The 12,873-nt window shown below is 45.0% G+C and overlaps 1 non-coding gene across 1 annotated transcript; it reads left to right on the top strand.

Moving 5' to 3' along the window:
* The first annotated feature begins 885 nt into the window (after window positions 1–885).
* On the top strand, window positions 886–960 carry Trnat-ugu. Its single transcript has one exon. It is a non-coding gene; the product is annotated as a tRNA-Thr (tRNA).
* Window positions 961–12,873: the final 11,913 nt, after the last annotated feature.

Raw genomic sequence — 12,873 nt, 5'->3', positions numbered from 1 at the left:
GCAGAAAGATTCAACTGCCGCCAACATACATTACGCGTGAGGACCGCAAAGATAAGATACGAGAAATTAGGGCTCATACTGAGGCGTACAGACAGTCGTTTTTCCCTCGCTCTATTGGCGAGTGGAACAGGAGGGCAAATGACAAGTAACGGTACAGGGTACCCTCTGCCACGCAGCCTACGGTGGCTCGTGGAGTATCTATGCAGATGTAGATGTAGAAATTAGGTTAATTGCTAGCATAAGGAACGAGGAGATTCCCCGCAGACATGGCAAAGAAAAGAACATATGGGAAATTTGGAAGAAGAGACAGCATTGGTCGTATATTTTTGTTTATTATCGCAAAATCGATTTTCTGCCACTTAGTGACCATCTTCAGTGCTGTAATTATAACTTAAATTAGTAAGCACTGGTGTCAATAAGCTTACGGCGATCACATAGAGTCTATGTGATCGCCGTAAGCTTACTGGTACCAGTGCTTACTAATTTAAGTTATATATTACAGCACTGAAGATGGTCACTAAGTGACCGAAAATCGATTTTGCGATAATAAACAAAAATATATGACCAATGCTGTCTCTTCTTCCAAGTATACCTATTATCTGGTCGTAGTGCACAGGACACTATGGAGTCGCCAATCAATACATATGGGAAATACTGACAAGAAGAAAGCGGAGGATGGTAGGACGTCAGGGAATAACTTCCTTGGTACTTGAACGAGCCATAGAGAGTAAAAATGTAGGGGATTTGAGAGCTCCGAATGTGTTCAACTAATGATTGAAGATGGTGTGTGTAAGTGAGACTCTGGGAAGAAGATATATGAAAATGGTATCTGTTCTTTCGGGCATGTCGAAACGGATAAATCCTTGCAGTCGCACTATCTTCTCTGCCCTCGGTGGCTCAGATGGATAGAGCGCCTGCCATGTAAGCAGGAGATCCCGGGTTCGAGTCCCGGTCGAAGCACAAATTTTCAAGTCCCGGTGATGTATATCAACGCCTGTCAACAGCTTAGGGTCTTGACTTAATTACCATTTCATTTTGAGACGAAGAGATTGGCACAGGAGAGGAAAGGAATTCGTGGCGGGCCGCTCAAACCAGTCAGAATACTGGCGACACAACAGAAAAGTACAATTGAGTTCTTAGATGTCTTTATGTTTTGTACAGCTGTGGTTGAACTATATAAATAATAAACACAGCAGGCACACGTCACACCCTAAACAACATGTGAAGTATCTTCTGCCACTCGCAGTGTATCAGTAATCTGATCTCAAGGTATCGATTAGTGAGAAGAGCCTCGTAAAATAATTGCCACTGTGATCTGATTACCTTATTTACCACGGATGTAAAGACATCAACACAGTTCTTTTCACTTTCAAATGGATCTGTTCAGTTATCTGGAAGCACAACAGCAGTTTTCATTTAGAGGAACAAAGTCATTGTTTTGTAGGTTTGGGAGTAATTAGGTAACAAAACTAAGTTTAAATTAGGGACTTCTCTGTTGCCCTTTGGCCACGATGAATGATGCACGATTCGAAAGTTAGTACATCTTTCAAAGGAATCATGCGGCGCTGAGAAAGAAAGAGAGAGAGAGAGAGAGAGAGAGAGAGAGAGAGAGTATTTTGATAAGTGTTATGCTGTTCTTTGGGATACTGGATGAAGTTAGTTGAACTAATGTCAACATATAACTTAATTGGTGTGAATGATGACCAAGTTAGTGTACAATATGACTATCATCTTCGGCTATTCGTTAGAAATAGATGGATGAAGTTTTAATCAATTGTCTTATCCCAACGATTTGGTGTTCGGTATTATGAAAAGGGTAGTTACTACTCACTATATAGCGGAGATGCTGAATTGCAGATAGGCACAACAAACAGACTCTCAGAAAGTGAGCTTCTGGCGAACAAGGCCCTCGTCGAAACTAGACAACACACACACACACACACACACACACACACACACGCACACACACATGATCATACTGTGGTCTCAGCAGCCAGAGACTGTGGTCATATGTGTGTGAGTTGCGTTGGTGTGTGTCAGTGTGTGTGTGTGTGTGTGTGCGTGTGTGTGTGTGTGTGTGTGTGTGTGTGTGTGTGTGTGTCTGTGTGTGCGCGTGTGTTGTCTATCGCCGACGAAGACCTTTTTGGCCGAAAGCTGACTTCATGAGAGTGTTTTTGTTCTGCCTATCTGCGACTCAGCATCTCCGCTGTGTAGTGAGAAGCAACTATCGTTTTCATAATATTGTTACACTCCACCCTTTATTTTCCACTGTTGAATTTGGTCTTCAGTTATGCAAACTTTTGACAATTTTGCCGGCCGGGATAGCCGAGCGGTTCTAGGCGCTACAGTCTGGAACCGCGCGACCGCTACGGTCGTAGGTCCGAATACTGCCTCTGGCATGGATGTGTGTGATGTCCTTAGGTTAGTTAGGTTTAAGTAGTTCTAAGTTCTAGAGGACTGATGACCTCAGAAGTTAAGTCCCATAGTGCTCAGAGCCATTTGAACCATTTTTGACAATTACTGATGATGTTTTATTAACACTTCGAAAAAATCAAGCAACATGGTGAAGGTGTTGGTCCTCCTCTACATAGTCGCCTTTCAAAGGGACAAATTTTTCGAAATGGTGGATGACACAGGGGAGAGCTTTGTTGTTGAAGTCTGCATTTTATCTGTGTAGGGAACGTTCCACCATGAAACTCGAGTCGTTCTCACTCTGGAATTTCCGCCACGCAATGGTTTATTCAACCGAGGAAAAAGGAAGAAGCCGCTGAATGCCTTGTCCTGAGGTCCGCGAGTTCGCCTAAACGGGTATCGGTCTCTTCATTTCACGTCGCGGAGCAATATCGATAAATTCAATCTATCATTTTCGTACGCAAAATTCTTACAAATCAATTTCGACTTTTTTAAGTTAACATTGTGTAAATAAGGATTATGCATATGACGTTTTTAGTTAGCGTTTTTTATTAGGAATAAAATGTTTCACAATAATTATTTCATTTCGTAAAAATTTGTTTACAAAAACTCAGATTATTGCAACAGACTATACAACAGACATAAACTGAATATTATTATTATTTGTGAACTCATAGAGGTTGTGTCCCATTATCTTTGTACGAGTACGAGTACGGAAAGGATTGGCTGTTAACACACTGTTATATCATGCCAAGAAGTGCGTGAAGTGGAACCTGAACAAGCAAAATTCAAGGCTTTGCTACATCTGCGTCTACATCTACAAGACTACTTTGCAAGGCACACTTAAGTGCCTGGCAGAACGTTCATCGGACCATTTTCACTCTACTTATCTACCGACCCATATTTCAACAGAATCCAGGGAGAAACGAACACTCAAATCTTCCTGTATGAACTCTGATTTCTCTTATTTTATTACAACGATCATTTCTTCCTGTGTAGGTGGCTGTCAACAAAATATTCTTGCATTCAGAGCAGTGGGTTGGAGATTAAAATTTTGTGAAAAGATCTTCCCGCAACGAAAAACACCTTTGTTTTAACTATTGCCACCCCAAGTCTCGTATCATATCTGTGACGCTCTCTTCCCTCTTCCGCTACAGTAGAAAATATTTATAGGTAATTGACAGTTTTCGCACCATGCACATACCTTGTCTAAATCATTTTGCCACACTGGTTTTTAATTTCTGATGACTTTATTAGACGGTAAATGATAGCATCATCTACAAACGGTTTAAGATGGCCCAGGCTTTTTCCTAAATCATTTACACGTATATATTATAAACAGCAGAGGGGCTATAACACTTAGAGAGATCTGTCGGATCCCTCTCATATCCTCGTACTATTCTACACAGCTCTTTGCCTTTTGCACTTGGTAAATGTTTGCAGACACAACCATCCTATCGCAAAGAAGTGTGCCATTGTATCGTGTAGATCTGATGGTTGATACATGATAATCTGGATACGCACTCCTATCTTTCCTAATCGAACTTACATGAAAACCCATGACAAAGGAGTATAAAGGGGTAGATTAAAAAAAGGAAAATGGGAAAATGCTGCCGCGTGTGTCATTACTTTGAGAATGTGCCAGCTGTGACTAAAAGTCGGTTAAGATTGGTTTCCACCAGAAATTTCAGTATGGGCGCAAGCAGAGCAGAAGCAGTTGCAGTCAGCCTCGTAAATACACTCCTGGAAATTGAAATAAGAACACCGGGAATTCATTGTCCCAGGAAGGGGAAACTTTATTGACACATTCCTGGGGTCAGATACATCACATGATCACACTGACAGAACCACAGGCACATAGACACAGGCAACAGAGCATGCACAATGTCGGCGCTAGTACAGTGCTGCTATTCTCCCATGGAGACGATCGTAGAGATGCTGGATGTAGTCCTGTGGAACGGCTTGCCATGCCATTTCCACCTGGGGCCTCAGTTGGACCAGCGTTCGTGCTGGACGTGCAGACTGCGTGAGACGACGCTTCATCCAGTCCCAAACATGCTCAATGGGGGACAGATCCGGAGATCTTGCTGGCCAGGGTAGTTGACTTACACCTTCTAGAGCACGTTGGGTGGCACGGGATACATGCGGACGTGCATTGTCCTGTTGGAACAGCAAGCTCCCTTGCCGGTCTAGGATTGGTAGAACGATGGGTTCGATGACGGTTTGGATGTACGGTGCACTATTCAGTGTCCCCTCGACGATCACCAGTGGTGTACGGCCAGTGTAGGAGATCGCTCCCCACACCATGATGCCGGGTGTTGGCCCTGTGTGCCTCGGTCGTATGCAGTCCTGATTGTGGCGCTCACCTGCACGGCGCCAAACACGCATACGACCATCATTCGCACCAAGGCAGAAGCGACTCTCATCGCTGAAGACGACACGTCTCCATTCGTCCCTCCATTCACGCCTGTCGCGACACCACTGGAGGCGGGCTGCACGATGTTGGGGCGTGAGCGGAAGACGGCCTAACGGTGTGCGGGACCGTAGCCCAGCTTCATGGAGACGGTTGCGAATGGTCCTCGCCGATACCACAGGAGCAACAGTGTCCCTAATTTGCTGGGAAGTGGCGGTGCGGTCCCCTACGGCACTGCGTAGGATCCTACGGTCTTGGTGTGCATCCGTGCGTCGCTGCGGTCCGGTGCCAGGTCGACGGGCACGTGCACCTTCCGCCGACCACTGGCGACAACATCGATGTACTGTGGAGACCTCACGCCCCACGTGTTGAGCAATTCGGCGGTACGTCCACCCGGCCTCCCGCATGCCCACTATATGCCCTCGCTCAAAGTCCGTCAACTGCACATACGGTTCACGTCCACGCTGTCGCGGCATGTTACCAGTGTTAAAGACTGCGATGGAGCTCCGTATGCCACGGCAAACTGGCTGACACTGACGGCGGCGGTGCACAAATGCTGCGCAGCTAGCGGCATTCGACGGCCAACACCGCGGTTCCTGGTGTGTCCGCTGTGCCGTGCGTGTGATCATTGCTTGTACAGCCCTCTCGCAGTGTCCGGAGCAAGTATGGTGGGTCTGACACACCGGTGTCAATGTGTTCTTTTTTCCATTTCCAGGAGTGTAGTTCCTTTTAGTAGGATCTAGATAGATAATTCGATAAATCTCTTAACAGGGTACGGAAGAAGCAAATCAGATGGTACTAAAACGACAGTATTTTTCGTCTGATTAATGTTTTTCCTGACCGAGTTGAAAGATGGACATAGACTGAAGCGCCAAAGAAACCAGTATAGGTATGCGTATTCAAATACAGAGGTATGTAAACAGGCAGAATACGACGCTGCGGTCGGCAACGCCTATATAAGACAACAAGTGTCTGGCGCAGTTGTTAGGTCGGTTACTACTGCTATAATGGCAGGTTATCAAGATTTAAGTGAGTTTGAACAGCCATACCTCTGAGGATGTCCAACGTAGTATAGTACGAAACGTTAGCAATAGAAGAATTCCATGGACCACGGCCATATAACCCGGAAGAATTATCAACAACATGAAGAGGCTCACATAGAGACCCTCCAATTGTTTAAAGTCAGTTGCCACTTTTGGGACCAACTGACTTCTTGTCTAAATCATCTTACATTTGGAATCGATCTTGTGATGACTTTACTGAGGTTAAACAGCAGCAAGCAGCAAGCAGTGATCATGACTGCCATGCGAAGGATCCAGGTTCGATTCTCGGTACAGTCATGGATTTTTCCCTGGTGGAACGACTGGAACGGGCTGCGCTCAACCTCATGGGGCCAATTGAGGAGCTGTTCGACCGACCAGCAGAGTTTCCAAGCTCAAGAAACCCGACAACGACTCACATGCCCCTCCATACCGCATCCAGTCACAGGATGACACGGTGACTGGTCGGACCGAACTGACCCGATTTGGGGCCTGAACGCGGAACTTTACCTTTAAACAACATCATCATCTGTAAAGAGCCTAAGACGGATGTCAGATGGTCTTCTAATTCGACTGGCAACGGCAAGGAAAGCGTTTCTGAAGAAGAGAAATATAAATAGTTTGGACAAGAAGAGAATATAAGCTTTCGAAACGTGGTGCTACACACCGAGCGAGGTGGCGCAGTGGTTAGCACACTGGACTCGCATTCGGGAGGACGACGGTTCAATCCCGTCTCCGGCCATCCTGATTTAGGTTTTCCGTGATTTCCCTAAATCACTTCAGGCAAATGCCGGGATGGTTCCTTTGAAAGGGCACGGCCGACTTCCTTCCCCATCCTTCCCTCACCCGAGCTTGCGCTCCGTCTCTAATGACCTCGTTGTCGACGGGACGTTAAACACTAATTTCCTCCTCCGTGGTGCTACAGAAGAATGCTGAAGATTATATGAGTAGATCACATAACTAATGAGGAGGTATTGAATAGGATTGGGGAGAAGACAAGTTTGTGGCACAACTTGACGAGAAGAAGGGATCGGTTGGTAGGACATGTTCTGAGGCATCAAGGGACCACAAATTTAGCATTGGAGGGCAGCGTGGAGGGTAAAAATCGTAGAGGGAGACCAAGAGATGAATTCACTAAGCAGATTCTGAAGGATGTAGGTTGCAGTAAGTGCTGGGAGATGAAGAAGCTTGCACAGGATAGAGTAGCATGGAGAGCTGCATCAAACTAGTCTCAGCACTGAAGATCACAACAACAACAACAACACGGAGTGTTCCGGAAAGAATGATGTGATTTCAAAACTATATATTTATTGATTTAAACGTACTACAAACATGGGATCGATTGCAAAATACTCACAAAATCTCAAAGTCTTAGGTGTATTATTACAAATGTTCTGTGTGTCCACTACCAGTGCACGAACAAGATCTAGATGATAGCTAAATTCGCCATGAACTTTACTCAATATATCTCCTTTTACGGAAGTTAGTGGCGGCTGTTATTCTGTTCTTCACTTCTTCTATGTCACAAGGTGAAAGGGAGATGGCCAAGAAAGCAGGACAGTGTCTCGAGGTCCGGTGCGTCCTATCCAGCGTTGAGTCAGAGTCAGAATATGATGTACGTTGTTGTGACACTGTGGTCGTGCTATATCCTGTTGGAAAATGAAATCATCAGAGTCCCCCTCAGGTTGTGGAAAAAGCCAGTTGAGCAGCATTTGAAGACAGCTTATTCTAGTCACTATGTTTACCTGAAGAAGAAGGTACACTTTTTCACGAGAAATGGCACAACAAACGTTCACTTTATGTGAGTCTCTTTCGTGCTCGATAACGTCATGAGGGTTTTGGAGTCCCCATATGCGCACATTGCCTCTGGTTACTTTAACCGCTAACATGTAATGTTGCTTCGTCACTGAAAATTAACCGTGGTAAGAAATGTACCATCTTCCATGTTCTGACGCAGAGCATTGCTGAAGTCAACCCGTTTCCTTTCATCAGTAACCCGAAGAGCTTGCACTAGTAGTCTGTATGGTTCACACACAAATCGACGCTTTAACACTCATCAGACACTCGTGTTGTTGTGTGGCGAGTAGACTCTCGTGGAGACCGCTCAGACGTTTGCCGAATTCTATCCACCATGCCATCAAAAGTGCGAGGTCGACGTTTGCACAAGCATCCTGTCTCTTCAGATTGGTGATATCAATGACGAACTTCTCTGTTGCTGGCGGATCAGTGCCTAAATGCCGACGGAAAGCAGGCTGGACCGAAATCACTGGCTCACTCTTTGCAAACTGTAGCACAGAAGACACCTTCTGTTGAGCGGACGCCATCTTACTTCTTACTGACTTAAAACTGAGAAGGTGCATTGACCGACGTTCAGAGACCATTATCTGAAACTCTAGGTTACGCTCATTCAAACAACACACATTCCCCTGACGGCACGTCCAATGTTTCGTAATTATTACCGTCCAGAATATGTTCATTCTCCTGAAACATCCTGTATAACGGCCTGTAATCTTACCCTCCCACACATCACCAGTAAAATTTTAGTCTCTTAATTAGTTTCAATAGCTACGAGAGTAGTAAGATAGGAAAAATTTTTTTTGATATCTTCATTTTCTCGTTGTTGGCTGCAGTACATCTATGGGTAGATTGTTTAGGCTCAAATTTTGATTTTCTGGGTTCCAGGTGACATAATAATTGATGAAGTACTTTCTGTTTCTATGACATTTTTTAAAATTTTATTCGATTCTTCTATATCATACTGACTTCACAATCTCCATTTTCATACAATCAAACACTACATTATTATTGCCAAAGTCAAAAACGCTTCCGTTTCCATGAGGCATGCCCACTACTAACGCATTCTGCGGTAATAGCACATTCCAAAGAGTTTACAAAACAAAAGAGTTTACAAACTTTCTTGACAAAAGAAGAATCATCACAAAATTATAGCATTATTTGGTAAATGAATTCAGAAATAGATTTAATAGTTAGCGTTAGATTGTGGAATTAATAATATAAATTTTAAGTATTCCGTATATTTCGTAATTTCAAATATTCCTAAAAGAATAATAATTTTAGCTATACAAACAGAGCTAGTAAATATCAAATGTAACAAATTAATTTCCCTTTATACATTTTGGTCTGAAATATAATACATTGAATAGAAAATCATATGAGATTTTTGAGTTAAACAGTTGAGATAATCAGAATGAGATTTTCACACTGCAGCGGAGTGTACGCTGATGTGAAACTTCCTGGCAGATTAAAACTATGTGCCGGACCGGGACTCGAACTGAGAGGTCCCGAGTTCGAGTCTCGGTCCGGCACACAGTTGTAATCTGCCAGGAAGTTTCAGTTGAGATAATGTTCACCTATAATAGATTCGAAAATATTCCTGGTATTAAAGAAAGGTAATGCTAGAGGAGGGTGTTCTACTACAGGGCGATCTAAAAGTTCCTATTAGAGGGCGTTGGTGCAGCGTATATCCAACGTAGCGCGACTCCGATGCAGGTTTATAAGCACCGACACGTAGGTAATGGATTAGTGTGGCATTCGTGTCTTTCCGACGTGCGTGAGGTAAATTTGCAAATGTGAAATATGGCAACGTTGTTACTAAATGCATCCAAACAGGAACCACGTGATGTTCGTTTGTTGGCTGGAGAAGGACAAAGCCCGGTACACGTCTGTTGGAGACAAGAGAATGTGTATGGGTTAATGGTGTCATAGAACGTCGCCTCGTCCCAATAAGTTTAAGGGCCAGCTGAAAAGGTGATGCTGTCTCTGTTATCTCTTTACCAGGTCCCTTTGCTAATTGACTTCTAGGAATCTTGTGTCCCCATCACTGGAGAACGGTATCCATGCGATTATCACTTCTTCGGTCCCTTAAAGAAGTCCTTGAAGAGGCGATGACTCCTGTCGGACGAAAATGGGCAGCAAGCAGTTATGAACTTCTGCTCGCATTTCACATCAGGACATGGTGGTTTACCAAAGGGGAATCTTCAAGCTGGTGCGTCAGTAGAATGATTGCCTGAGAGCTCATGGAAATTTTGCCTGATTGGCATACCGATTCTCGACTGTACGGCCTTCGGATGGAAACTTTTGATCGCCCCTTTTAGACTAGGTATAGAACAGGGCATATAACACTTTCTTGGGGAACGCCAGATATAACTTTTTACACGATAGACTTCCCTTTAGTCACTACGAACTGTTACGTAAATTGCTCGCTAATTCTAGATTTCAGCTGGGGGTCGTGTCTGAAAGTACAGACATCACACATTCATGTAACTGATTCGCCTCGATGAGTAATGAATCGACAACCTTCAGAGCGCATGCACATTTACGGTCGACCTCCAGTTACTTTACTTTTACTTTTCCGTGTCCAGATCAAATTTTATTTTTCCAATAGTTAGCCACCACTACGGCTTTGTCGTTGGCTTGTAGCAGGTCACTAAAACTGCAGGGCTCCGGCAGTAGTCGGCACGTGAGCAGATGTGCCTCGTCTTGTACCTCTCCGCATCCGCAAAGAACGCCGTCATCGTTAGTCAGCAGTCCTCACTTGCACAGATTGGTTTTGCATCTGGGTACACCAGCTCTCAGCCTATTTAGTGTTCTCCACACTGTATAAGGAAGTTTGTTTCCAGGTGCCATTTGCTCTTTTGGTATTATCTGCAGTGCGGTTTGTTCATTCCCCCATTTACGGATTCTATTATCTTCCTGTGAACCGTCAAGGATCTTGGATCTTGAAATAAAGCTATTTCTAGACTTAAGCCTACGAGCCTGAGTGATGTGACCATTCAGTGGGTGTCGAGAATCTGTTTCTTTCTTTGTTCTCTCAGCGTCTGCTGCCACCTGCCTTCTGATCTTGGATGGGGCAATTCCAGCAAGTAGGTACAAATTACCCGTTGGTCTGAGACAGCCTGTAACAATTCGCTTTGTCTCATTTACACTTACATCGACCTGTTTAGCATGTGCAGATGCTTCCCATACTGGCGCTGCATAGTCTGCTACAGAAACACACAGAGCAAGTGCTGATGTTCTCAGTACTGGTGGTTGAGCTCCCCATTCATAGTTTGTGTTCCTGCGGATGATGTTATTCCTGGGGTAAACTTAAGCCTTGGTGTTTTGACAATGCTGCTTGAAGGAAAGCGTTCTGTCAAGTACAACCCCAAGGTATTTAGGTGTTGGACAGTGCATTAGCTTCTTACCTTGCCATGTGCTCAACTCCAGCATCTCTATTGCGCAGATGGAAAGCACATACTTGGATTTTGTCAGGGTTTGGCTTTAGGTGATTGGTGTCGCAGTATTGAGCCAGTTCTTGAAGCGCTCTAGAGAGATTTCCAGATGTTGCATCAAAATTGGACCCCTGGACCACCACAGCTGTGTCATCAGCATATACGAACAGTCTTCATCTTGAGGTATAGGTTGGTCATTAGTGTACACATTATAAAGGATGGGAGAGAGTACACTTCCTTGTGGTAAGCCATTCTTCTGCAGTCGCCATCTACTGTTCTTACCATTTAGGGAGACATAAAATCTTCGATTCTGCAGAAGACTGCCAATAACCATCGTCAACCTACAGTCCCCTGTGATGTGATGTAATCTGCGCAATAGCTTTCTGTGGTTTACCGTGTCGTATGCAGCAGTAAGATCTATAAAAGCTGCTCCAGTTATTAATTTTTTTTCAAACCCATCTTCTATATGTTGCGTCAGATTAAGTATTGGCCCACAACAAGATCTTCCTGGTCTGAATCCGGCTTGTTCCTTAATGAGCTTTCCATGTATAGTTTCTTCCACCCAGTTGAGAATCATCCGCTCCAGTATCTTATAGAGATGGGGTAGAAGTGACACTGGTCTGTAACTTTTGGGGTCCTTTATCTCCTTGCCAGGTTGACCTCCAGTGGGAATCTAAAATTAGCGAGCATGGGGTACGTGGACAGGGTCTGTGGGTAGGCGGCACTTGGTGGGAATGTGCGTCGGCCGAGAGGCGCCCCGAGACATTCGGCGCATTTATGGTACACACTGTGTACGGACGGCGCAGTGGTTAAAACCGCTTAGTAAGCAGGAGGTCCCGGGTTCGAGTGATGATCCAGCACACATTTTCACCCATCGGTGCTGATTCTGCATAAAGTCCCGACGCAGCTGATATCATTAGTTCCTTTCCTTTCCTTTCTCCCCCTTCCACCTTGTCCGCAGCTCGTCTAGGGGCTAGCGTTGCTGCCTCTGCATCACGGGGTCCTGGGGTCGATTTCCGGCCGGGCTGGGGAGTTTCTCTGCCTGGGGACTGGGTATTTGTGATGTCATCATTTCATCATCATTTGTGAGAGTGACTAGATTGCATTGTGAAAAGAAAATTGACTATTGGCACTTGGTACGGGCGCTGATGACCGCGCAATTGAGCGCCACACAAAACGAACATCATCATCATCAACCCCTCCACCTTCAGTTTACATAATGTGCATCACAGCTGCGGATTCCTCGTGGTGTCTGATCTTCTGGACATGTCCAAAATCTAGAAATAATCAGCGCTCTCCTTCCATCTACTCGCTCTCCTCTCTGCGCGTGACAGTGGGTTTCCATTGCACTCTTAATGTTGACACCATGGGTTGTAATTTCACCGAATGGGAAAAAACCACGCTCTTGTATTCTTTTTATTTGGTTATTGCGAGCAGTCTTGTATCACGTGGCAGCGAGACTTAGTTACCTTACGCAGTTTACAAATAGTTTGAAGTGCGTGTTATCACCGATAGTGCGTGAAGAGCTCGAGAGGCGTGAATGGAGAGGGGGAGGGGGGAAGGGAGCAAACTGTTGAGATGCTATCTTAGTGGGCGCCACAGATAACATCGACCAGCTTCCGCCAGGAGAAAAACAAACAGCTATTCATCTCGAGAGGGGTCGATCACGGGCTAGCGCCAGATAAAGCAGAGCGCACTACTTAAAGCGGGCTGTTGGCGACGACAACTGCGCACTCGTCGCGGTAATTTTCTGGCGGCTGACTTTGAGCGGCAGACG

The sequence above is a fragment of the Schistocerca piceifrons genome, chromosome 9 (assembly GCF_021461385.2).
Source record: "Schistocerca piceifrons isolate TAMUIC-IGC-003096 chromosome 9, iqSchPice1.1, whole genome shotgun sequence".
Classification (NCBI taxonomy): Eukaryota; Metazoa; Arthropoda; class Insecta; order Orthoptera; family Acrididae; genus Schistocerca; species Schistocerca piceifrons.
The sequence above is the reverse complement of the archived record's forward strand: the minus strand, read 5'-3'. Positions and strand labels throughout refer to the sequence as shown.